At 42.3% G+C, this 12045-nt stretch overlaps 1 long non-coding RNA gene across 2 annotated transcripts; it reads right to left on the bottom strand.

Annotated features, from left to right (window-relative positions):
- Positions 1–378: 378 nt before the first annotated feature.
- Positions 379–11742, bottom strand: LOC124169402. 2 transcript variants are annotated; one of them, XR_006867118.1, is made up of 3 exons: positions 11653–11742; positions 11468–11516; positions 379–468 (listed from the first exon to the last, which is right to left on the bottom strand). It is a non-coding gene; the product is annotated as an uncharacterized LOC124169402 (long non-coding RNA). The 2 variants fall into 2 exon arrangements; XR_006867119.1 differs by having other exon boundaries at positions 379–451.
- Positions 11743–12045: the final 303 nt, after the last annotated feature.

The raw sequence follows: 12045 nt of genomic DNA, 5'->3' as shown, positions 1-12045 counted from the left end.
GAAATTGAAAAATGCCCCCAAAATTTCAACAGAGTGGACGGCGTTAAACTCAGCCAGACGTGGAAAACGATTTTCCGAAAGAGAAGACGACGAATATGTTACCAACAAGGTTATGCGCTAGACAAGAAGAGTCCGCTCGTCGCTCAAGGACAGGGGTGAGAGTTCTGCTGACGTCAACTCCGCCCCCCTCCCCCACTACTCCGGTGGATGGGGGAGGTGGACGAGTATATTAATTGACCACCGATTTCCGTAATTTCATTCATCGCCTGATGATGCGTCCTGCAACGGTCGCGAAAGCTTGCACGACAAAGCGCAACACGCAGCTGCACCCGGAAGCCATTATCAACGATGCCCCTCGCTGCGAAAACCTACGTTCAATGCGCGTGATGGGTTCAGCCAAATGGAGTCCAGTAGTCGTCCCGATGAAAAGCCGTCGGGCTGTATCGACGAACTATCTCGTCGTGTGAGCTAATTGACGAATGTTGGTTGCAAAAAATAAAAGAGAAAAAGAACGCGATATTACTTCAACAGTAACTGAAATTACTACTATAAAATGACAGACATAAAAATGTAGTGAAACTGGGGATATAAATAATTCTATTTATTACGTAGGAACCACAGTAAAACTCGCTTGTAATGAATAACATGGGACTATCGTTCTAATTTGTAACAAACGGTGTTTTGGTATCCATTATTTTATTTCTTTACATCAATAATAAAGTCTTTTTTTTCCTATACATCTCAGGATTGCCGATGAATATTCCGTAAATCGTCTTTAGTTAAGCAGCAGATCCGTAACAATTAATCATCGTCCCACCATTTCCATCGAACGCCTGTAACGGGAAGGATTTTAAGATCAATTCAATAATTCCCCAACGAACCAAAGAATAGTTCGTATTAGTGAGATTTCCTATCAACCGAACTCGTTACTTGCGGGGAAATTAACATTGGCGGCCAAAGGAAAGTCCAAGGGAGCTGAAACTCACCACGTTACAGGCGGGATTTCGTTAGTTGGTACTTACTACGCCTTTGTAAGCATGGTAACAGCCACGGATAAAACATAACAATAGAGGAATCTCCAGTTGTAAACTAGCGTCGGTAAAAATGCAATACACTTGAGTTTAAGGAGCACTAGCGCAGCCACTTCAATGGGAAAAAAGCATCCATCGGACTTTTTACTCTTTATCGCATACCTGAAAAAATCCTTTGCGCGGTATTTTCTGATGCTTGTTTTTTCTCAAGAAAGAAACCGCTTTTTTTCGCGAGAAATAGCTTGGCCCAATTTTGAGTGCTGGGTATTCCCTAGGATTTTGTTTCGATAGCAAGCAATTTTAACATAAGGAAACTAGATCTATTCCTTATTAATTGCAGAAAATAAATAGTTTTCGTTACCAAGATTAAAGAAGATGATGTAAACTTGCCCGAAATTAAAAGAAAAGTGTAACAATGGATAATTAGCGAAACTGTGAACCTTTACATAATATGAAATAATATTAAATTCCCCTATTTTTGTTTCAAAGTTACTTAAAATTTTAGCGTCAATTGCTGTGGTATTTTTTCAACAATTCGAAATTTTAAATGTTACATAAATTTAGTGCTTGCAATATGCCACTGTGTAGAATAAATGGAACCTTCTGACAATCCTTATCATAGCTTAGTAGGTACAAGAATTGAATGCATATAAAGGCAACTATTATTATTATTAGTATTAAACACAGCCAACCTCATACCACTTGGAAACCCATGGATCAGTAGGAAATTGATTGGTGAAGGACCGCTTCCAGAATATTATATTTAGTATAGAGTCGCTGCCGCTCTTAGCTCCCCCTTATGCCTCGAAACCTTGGGTATGGTATGGTATTTGGAGGAGGCGACCGACAGCTGAGGTCATTTGCGCCATGATGAAAGGGTAGGTAAGGAATGGTGGAGAGTAACCCGGCTTCGGCATTAGCTTGCTCTTAACGAAAGGCGCCAAGGGGACCACGGCTTAACGTCCCATCCGACGGACGGAGTGTTGCGCCTGAAATGTCCTCCACATAGCATTCAGGCAGGGATAGGGCAGTCACTGTAAATTCTCTGCCACCGCCGGGATTTGAACCCGAGCCGACGAGGTGGGAAGCCAACACTATAACACAATATAATCAATGACTGCAGAGACTGTATATTAGCCCATCTCTTGTCATTGGTTAATCAGTCCCTGATTTATGGTGTTTACACTGATGCCCTGAAAATGTCTAAGGTTGTACCAGTGTATAAAAACAGAAACAATCTTTGCAATTATAGGCCAATTTCAATAAATCCTCAATTTGGTAAAATATTCGAATATGTGAACTGCAAACGACTTATACCTCTTAGACTTCCCCGAAAGTCAAAACCTGTTAACTAATTTTCAGTATGGCTTCCGCCGAGGAAGGTCGACTGAACAAGCTCTCTTTGAAGCCGTGGATTATAATATTCAAGAGATAAATATAAAGCACAGGGTAATGGACTTATTCTTTGATTTGAGCAGAGCCTTTGATGCTGGTTAACATGATAAATTATTTTCAAAATGTGAACTATTGGGTATCAGATGAGTTGCATTCCATTGGTTACAAAAACAAATCTTGCAAACAGACACCAGAGAGTGGCCTTTCGTAAGAATGGCAAAATCTACCTCTCTTCATCCCAAGTAGTAAGTAAAGGAGTGCCACAGGGGTCAGTGCTGGGACCAGTACAGTTTTTGATATTTATAAATGATCTTCCGAATAAGTTCATGGATAATGTAAACAAATGTATTATGTTTGCAGATGATGCGAGTATGTTGACATCTAGCAATTTCTTGTGCAGTTTACCAGATCTAGGAAAACTTATAATTCAACTTATGTCAAATTGGTGTAACGGTAATGACCTGATTTTGAATAGAGAGAAAACGCAAACAGCAATTTACTCAACAAAGACCAACTCTTCTGACATTAGTTCCATTCAGCTTATACATAATGATTTCATGTTAGTAGATCAACATAAATTCCTAGGTATCTACTTTGACTCCCACCTAAAGTGGGATGTGCATATTTCTCACTTGTGTAAAAAACTGAATTCTGTATTTTAAGTTTTATCTGTTCTAAAACATATACCAAGCTTTACTGTCTTAAAAACCTTATATTTTGGTCTATTTTACTCTAGAATAACTTATGGAAAACTTCCTTATAAGGGGATCTTCATCCTCACTAATAAGTGTTTTTCGAATGCAGAAGACAATGATAAGGACCATGTGTAATCAACACTATCGAGCTCATTGCCGACCACTTTTTAAAGACTTAAAGATACTTCCAATTCCATGTGTGTATTTACATTATTGTGTAGTATATTTTAATAAGCAAATGGTTGACTTTTTATTAGAAGTGTCTTTTTGATGTAAAGATCAATCAAAACTTCTTGGAGACAAGAGGAAATGTCCACCAGCATTTCACCAGGAACAGGGAGACTCTAAATGTTCCCTACTGTAGACTATCTAAAACTTATAAATCATTCCATGTAACTAAGTTGCACCTGTTTAAAAGTTTACCCTCTGAAGCGTAATGATGCGCATGTCCAACCATCTAACTTATCTTTGACACTAAGTGGACCCAGGGTAATGTGTACAAAAATCTCTAACTTACCCTTGATTATTAAGAATGAAAGTAGACTGCCTCAATTTAAAAAAGCAGTATTTTCATTTCTCATTGATCAATGTTTCTATAGGATAGACGAATATCTGTGTTTTACAACAAATTGAAATGAACCTCTGTGATTATAAGTGATTGGGTTTGTACTTTAAGTTTTTTCTTGACGTGCCTTATATACTTGCCCTGTTCATATCAGTGTATTGTGTCGGCTGGCAAATAACATTATTATTATTATAGCCACCACACCAACCCGATCCCCTCGAAACCTTGGTTACGCCGTCAAATTCCCTTTTGTAGTTGTAGTATTTGGATTTAGGGTGCGTCGACGGCAAGGTCATTTTGCACCACTACTGTGCTATTTAATTACAAAAGTTATGTATAAAGTAATCTACTGCATCTGATGTCTTCGTTGAAAGTGTACATAATTAGACTTTATTAAAAATGTTTATTTCTCTGAGAAACCGAAATGTACAGATTAAGTTGGTAGGGTAGTCTCCTAAAAGGGTTTTTAGGTCTCCCCCTAGATTATTTCGTCTTCGCGCTTCGCGGTACTTAACACAATCTAGCATGATGTGTCTAATACTTAATGGACATTTACAATCCCCACATTGGGGAGGTTCCTTCTCTTCAGTAAAGAGATACGCATGGGTCAGGGGGCTGTGCCCTATCCTCAATCGTGTAAGTACTACTTCCTCTCTCCGATTACTACGAGCTGAGGAGGGCCACGCTGCTACCATGTCCTTGATGCCACGGAGCTTGTTATTATTTAGAATCCTCCATGACTCCCTCCATTTTCCAAATACCACGTTTCTTAGAGATGCTCGTAAGTCCTCGTGGGGAACCAGCGTTGAGACAAGAACTTCGTTATTCAGAGCTTCCTTGGCCATAGCGTCTGCTATCTCATTCCCGGCTATCCCCTCATGTCCCGGTACCCACAGAAAATGGATATTCAAACCCTTTCTCGAAAGGGTCAGCAGGAGAGAGTGTATTTCTTGCACGATCGGGTGCACGGGTGAGAAGCCAGAGATGGCTTGTAGCGAGCTCCTGGAGTCAGTGCATATGACAAAGGAGCCACCGTGGTCACCTAGGGCTTCTAGAGCTGTCCTTATGGCATAAAGCTCCGCCGTGTACACACTGCACATCGGGTGAAGCTTTGCTCTGATGTTTCCCTGGATAGGGGAGAACACTGCACATGCACAAGCAGAGTTATCTTTCGAACCGTCAGTGTAAACGGGGGTAAGGTTAGGGTGATTCCATCGGAACATGGCAAACAAACGCTGGTACTCCGAGGGAGTTGTGGAAGACTTCGGTCGAGATCGTGAAAGAATATTCACCACCGGAGTGGGAGTGATCCAAGGGGGGTGTTCCGAGAATGAAACAGGATACACTTCAGGTAGCGTGAATTCGCATCCGCGAATAAAATCGTTAAAACGAACGCTTACTGGTCTGGTTGCTTTAGTCCTTTGGTTAAAAACATTAATAAAACGGGGTTTAAAAAGTAAACTATAACATGGGTGACTCGTCATTGCTAAAATTTTGGAAACGTAGCTACAAAGAAGCCAGGTCCTTCGGTAGCATAGAGGAGGCTCGCCTGCGTCGGTATATATACTGGGAATCGGGCTGGTCCTAAACGCCCCAGTGCATAGTCGCAGACCTGCGTTGTGCACTGAATTAAGTGCTTTCAAATACGTCTCGCGAGCTGACGCATACACGAATGAGCCGTAGTCTAATTTCGACCGCACCAGTGTGCGGTAAAGTAAAATTAAGGTGGTGCGGTCTGCTCCCCAAGATGCGTGGCTTAAAAACTTTAAAATGTTCAAAGACTTCAAACAGTTTACCTTGACAGAATTAATGTGCTCCTTCCAGTTGAGTTTGTGGTCGAGGGTCATCCCCAGAAAACGGACTGATTCCACAAATGGGAGGTTTCTACCACCTAGGTGTAACGTGGGATTTACATGGACGCCCCGAGTGCGAGAAAAGTGAACGCACTTTGTTTTCTCCAAAGAGAAAAGGAAGCCGTTATTTTGGGTCCATTTGTGAAGTTTATTGATGGTGAGTTGCGCCATACGCGATGCATTCACGACCCTAGATGATCTGCAGAAAATCGCGAGATCATCCACAAACAGTGACCCTAACACTGGCTCCTTAATGCAGTGAGCTATGTCGTTGATCGCAATAGCGAACAACGTCACGCTCAGAACGGAGCCTTGGGGAACTCCGTTGTCAAGAGGGTAAAAATTTGACAACAACTGTCCCGTCCTTACTTTAAAAACACGGTTGGTTAAAAAATTTTGTATAAAAATGGGCAAACAGCCTCTAAAACCCCACTCGCGTAATACGCGTAGAATCTTACGTCGCCAGACCCGGTCGTAAGCCTTCTCTAAGTCGAAAAATACACCGACTACGTGTTGGCGGAGAAGGAAGGCTTCTTGGATGAAATTTTCAATTCTAACCAAGTGGTCCATTGTGGAACGGTTCCGTCTGAATCCGCATTGTATCCTAGAGAGGAGTTTTCGACGCTCCAGCCACCAAATGAGACGTCGATTTACCATTCGCTCCATTAACTTGCACAGGCAGCTGGTGAGAGAAATCGGCCGGTAAGAATTCGGATCAGCTCGGTCTTTTCCATGTTTTGGGATGGGAACAATGACGGACTCCCGCCAGGACGGAGGAAAATCCCCATTGGCCCAGAGCTGATTAAAAGTTTCAAGGATTTCCAGCAACGCCGATTCCGATAGATTTCGGAGGAAGGCATTGTGGATCTCGTCGGGTCCTGGGGACGTGTCGTGGGAGTCATGGATGGCAGATTTCAGCTCCCAAATGGTAAATGGCATATTGTAGTCTGCCGTTGTTTTAGGCTCCATAAAGGATATAGGGACGTTCTCGAGCCTTTTCTTGAGGATCGTAAAAGAAGGTTCATAGCATTCGTCGCTGCTCACTTTGGCGAGTAATTGGGCGAATACGTTCCCTATCGCAGCTGGAGAAGTGATAACCTTTCCTTCGACTTCTAGGAAGGATATACCTAGATGCTGGCTGCTACCCGATATGCTCCTCACCTTACGCCATACCTGTGCAAGTGGAGTCCTGTGGTTGACACCGGAGACAAAATTCATCCAAGAAATCCTCTTTGCGTCCTTTATTACCTGACGCGCTTTCGCTCTTAGTCGCCGAAAAGCGGAGAGATTATTTGCTGTAGGATACTTGTTGAAAATTCGGAGAGCTTTCTTACGTTTTTTAATGGCTTCTGCGCAGGTTTCATTCCACCATGGCACAGCATTTCTTGGAAGGATGCTTCGAGATCGTGGTATGCTAATTTCGGCGGCTTGAATGATGCTGGATGTCAAAAGATTTACGTTTGTTACACAGTCGTTGTTTTTATCCCACACGTAGTTAAAATTTGAGTTAAAAAGATGCCAATCAGCTTTCCGGACAATCCAACAGCCTGGTCTAATAAAATCGGGGTTTAAATTTCGCTCCCTTTTGATTAAAAGGGGAAAGTGATCGCTCCCACTAAGATCCTTATGCACAGAGAGTTTGATTTTATTGACCAAACTAGTCGATACAATACCCAAGTCAATGGAGGAAGAATCGCCGCTACAAGAGTTAAAACGGGTTTTCTCGCCGTTATTGAGCAAAATTAGGTTAAAATCACTAATAAAACTTGATAAAATACGTCCCCTACGGTTGCACTGTCCCGGGGTGCTTCCCCGTAGCCGATCGTGAGCATTAAAATCTCCGAGTAAAATAAAAGGCTGAGGTAGCTGGTGAACAAGGGATTCTAGATTAAAACGTGTGACGGGTGCACCCTCCGGCAGGTAAACGTTGCACACCGTTATCGCCTCGGGAGCGTGCACCGTCATCGCTACCGCTTGGAACGGTGTGTTAAGATTTATTCTGGAGGTGTAAAGTGCCTCCCGAACAAAAACCGCCACTCCACCATGGGCTCGTTGGCCGCTGGTATCGTCCAATCTAAAAGCGTTAAAATGTTTTAAATATCCCTTGTCCGTGTCCTTAAAATGTGTTTCCTGCAAACATATACAGGACGGGTTAAAATCTCTGATTAAAATGTCTAGCTCCTCCTTATGCCGATAAAAACCGTTACAGTTCCACTGTATGATAAAAGCCATTAAAAATTGATAAAAAATAAATAAATAAATAAATAGATAAATTAATTTAAAACTGCCAAAGGGAGAGTCAACGCTTAATGCGTCTTCTCTCCTTAGCCTTCGCTCGGATGATTTCTGACTCGGATATATATTCGTCTTCTTCCATAGACTCTGGTTGGCTACGTGTAGGCGAACCAGATGGTCCCGGGGACTGAGATTTTCCACGCCTGCTTTGCGTGGCCACGGTGGGTGTTGTGGTTGGGTTCTTCTTTGAAGAGCCCTGACTAGCATCGTTTTTTTCCGGCGGTGTGCCCTTCTTCGTTGCCGGCTTGGTAGCCTTATCCGGCTTGGCTTGCTTTGCATTCTTAATAGTATGTTCGTCCTTATTTTTCTCTTGCGTGTCAGTATTGTTATTTCTCTCACTATCTACTACGGCAGCATACGAACGGGAGAACGTAGGCGCGATGAGTGTTCTGTATTTCTTTCGTGCTTCTTGATATGGCAGCTTTTCCACGGTCTTTATCTCCATTATTTTTTTCTCTTCTCTCATCTTGGGGCAATCTCGAGAATAAACCGGATGTGATCCCTCGCAATTCACACAGGTTGGTGCAGAGGTGCACGCGTCACCTTCGTGTTTATCTTTGCCACAGCGCGGGCAGGTGGCCTTGCCCTCACATCTGGTAGCGATGTGGCCGAAACGCTGGCATTGAAAACACCGCATGGGGCTAGGAATGAATGGCCTTACGGAAACAGATTCGTATCCCACATAGACCTTGTCAGGAAGTTTGTCACGACAGAAAGTGAGGATGACGGACGTGCTGTTGGTCAGCTCACCGTTCCTCTTTGTCTTTAGACGGCGGCAGTCTATTACACCCTGAGACGCCATCTCACTCTTTATCTCATCTTCAGAGACGTAGAGTAGGTCGTAATGCGAAATGACTCCCCGACATGTATTGAGTGTTTGGTGCACCTGGACCTTAACCGGTATTTCGTTAAATTTTGTCATTTTCAATAACTTTTCGCTTTGTGTTTCGTTGCTGGTTTTAATTAACAGTGATTCATCCCTTAATTTTTTGGCCGATTCTAAGTCACCGGGTATCGCTGCCGACAGAACTCGTCTTATTAGAAAGGGAGATACCTTTGTCAGGGTCTCACCATCATTAGCACATCTCATAACAAGGAATTTCCGACATGCGGTAGACTTACTTTCTCCCCCGCCCACTTCCGGACGGGGTCTTTTCGTTGGAGGAAGAAAGTTGTTATCCATGGACTCAAAACAGAAATTCATCCCCTGGGCTCCCCACCCACCACGGAGCCACACATTCGGGACGCCACACCGAGATCCGGTGTGGTCGCCAGGGCTACCCGAGGGATATAGGAACCTTAGATAGGGGATCTCTTTTGGGTTAGAACCTCCAGCGCGGGGGCCCTCCGAACCCACGCACCTTCGGCCGCCCTCCGGAGATCCCCATATCTCCAGCACTAACCCGTCCTGGCGTACGCTCGGAAGGAGCCGCCAAGCTCCCCAGCCGCCAGGAGCCGATTGACCGAGCTGGGCTCTTCTCGGCCGCCCGTTTTTCGGGGAATCCAGGGCCGAAGTGGGGTGTTGAACTCCGGCCCATACCGGGTTTCCGACGCCCAGCTGGGTGCCGGAGAACTCACCCACCAGGATCCCCTTCTCCCCCTTGTACGGGTCTCCACGCACGGCAAACACGTGGGTGAATCTGGACGCCAGATGTTTCGGCTACTCAGCACAGCAGAGTCACATGCTGTCTGGACGCTATCCTAGCGTACGAAGGGTTTTTTGACGAGGTTGTCTCCCCGGTGGGCTCGGGTCCGTGGGGGCGCGACTCCCCAAAGGAAGAGATTACTCTCTTCCCCCCGTGCGGGGAATTCCCTTTTGATTTTTCATGGAATTCGTCGTATCATCATTCATATCGTTCGAAATTTTTTTTCTACAATTGTTGCCTCAAAACTGAGGAACAATTTGCCTAAACAGACAAAAGGCAGAGCTTCACTTAAAATGTTTAAAAGAAAGACCGTCACTTCTTCACTTTCCAGTGACCCACTAGAAGAAGAAATTCAGCCTTTTCATATCAGTAGTATTGCGATTTAGGGTGCGTCGGCGGCTAGCTCACTTTGCAACACTCATTTAATATCATTAAATTCCGATATTTCGATGGATATAGAATAAAAATATGCCACTGTAAATTTTGGCTTCCTAAAATGGGTGAGTATAAACTTAAATTTCATTAAAAATACTTGCTTCCTAGAGGAACCGAAGGTTATTATTTAAATTGGTAGGATGGTCCCCTAGAAAGGATTCTAGGTCCCCCCCCCTCTTTTTCGTATTGTTGTAAGATTTGTTAATTAGCCATAAGTCCATAGTCAACTGAGTTATTTGATTTATTAGTGAAAAGGTTTAATGTCCTTTTAGTGTCAGAAGAAGAACTTCAGTTTTTTAAACACTGTTGTTTGATTCCTTTTTAATCCGTATGACCATTATGAACGCATACCTTGTAATTTAATACTATATTGTAAAGGAGTTCAGGCTCCTAGAATCATAAATTAATTTATTTATAATTTACTAAATAGATTTATGTGCAAGTGACCGCCGAAGCCTGTGCCCCGCTGCGCTTATTATGAATCCGAAATGTATCAAAAAATAAGAGACCGATACTTTCGTTATCTGGAGATAACTTCTGAGGAGTGTACGCACAAAGTAAATAAGATAGTGGATAATATATGGAGAACTTGATATTAAAGGGAAAAGAAAAAATGAAGTGATTTAAATGAAATTCATTATGTCCTAATAGAAAGTACACACCCAAAATAATGGCCGCTATCGTAATTACAAATCTTCCGGATTGTACGTTTTCTGTTTCTCCTTAGTAGTCATTCCCAATATTGAGTCAGTTTCATCTATAATTTCAAACAGATGAGTCTTTGAAGGCCAACTTAATTTGCCTTGTTTCTAAGGTTGAAACATCACTTTTTCCTTTTATACAATACAAAAAGCTCGTGTTCCCCACCAATTAACCGTTTAACATAAATTGTAAACTTTATGATTGGATGAACAACTCTATCCCCTGCTGGGGATGAATTAATTTGCATAACATTGACAGACAAATTCGTACCAAATTGCTGAAGTTATCATGTGGTTCTACTTGAAGTATATAGGCTCCAATTATTTTTTAAGGTTTTCACGCGCCAAAATTTGTAAGCCCTTATTTCCCATTAATTGAACTCGTAGATTCTCCCAAGGAAGATTCTAGGACACTGAGGACCATCTCACAAACCTCATTACTATAAACTTAGGCTTAATACAAAAGCGTATCAATAAAAAAGCATGCTAATTAAAAGTAATCGTAACTCAATCGGTTAAATAATCAGGTTGATATGTATGAATAATCAGCATGCACCCTTCTCTTCGGCTTTTCTTCTTTCACGTAGCATGCTGAAAACTATTTGAAAAATTAAATCTGTTGATACGCACTGTTATTATGCATTTATTTGCTTGTTTTGAGTAAATAAATACTGTTAAGGTCTTTCTAAACCTAATATTAGACCGTAATTGTTCATAAAGAATATTCTAAGGAAATCTCTATTTCCAAATTATACGAGATGACGCATATTACTAAAAAAGTAACTAACAATGACAAACACAATGCTTCATTTAAAGGCAACCATGTATTATAGCCTACTGGAACTACTTACCCAATAGGATAGGCAGTCGGGCTGAGGCAGGAAGTTGCTTGCTTCTCGGCTATCCACGTTCCAATGCAGAGGCGGCGATCGAGAAAAGAATAAAAATTACATGTGTTAAGCTATACATGAAAATAACGTCACTCCCATAAAGCAAATCCGTATTTTAATTGACCACAAAATGTCACAGCAATCACAATAAGAGAAGATGAATGTAGTATTCCGCGATTGAAACGCGTGGACACAACGGCGTGGAATATCGTATCCGTAAAAACCTACGTTTTCAGTGAACGGTTTGCGTATCAACTATCTAGCCAGTCAAAATCACTCCGATAACCTCACCCAAACTTTGCTTTCAGCTTTTATCACTTTTATTACCCGCGATAACAGTAGTGGACGGAAAAATTTTTGACGTTGCCCGAGTGGATTGGTATCAATATTATCGATATTATAAGAGATGGGTTCCGAGAACTAAGCTCTTAGTAGTAGTAGAGATGAGTTTTTAGGGGCGCGTCGACAGCAAGGTCATTTGCACCGCTCATAGTTCCTTTACATTAAGGAAGCTTATTGAGTTCTATTAAGCGCTGTCA

Source organism: Ischnura elegans, chromosome 12 (genome assembly GCF_921293095.1).
Source record: "Ischnura elegans chromosome 12, ioIscEleg1.1, whole genome shotgun sequence".
NCBI classification, from domain to species: domain Eukaryota; kingdom Metazoa; phylum Arthropoda; class Insecta; order Odonata; family Coenagrionidae; genus Ischnura; species Ischnura elegans.
Note: the sequence above shows the minus strand (reverse complement) of the source record. Positions and strands in the feature narration are given on the sequence as shown.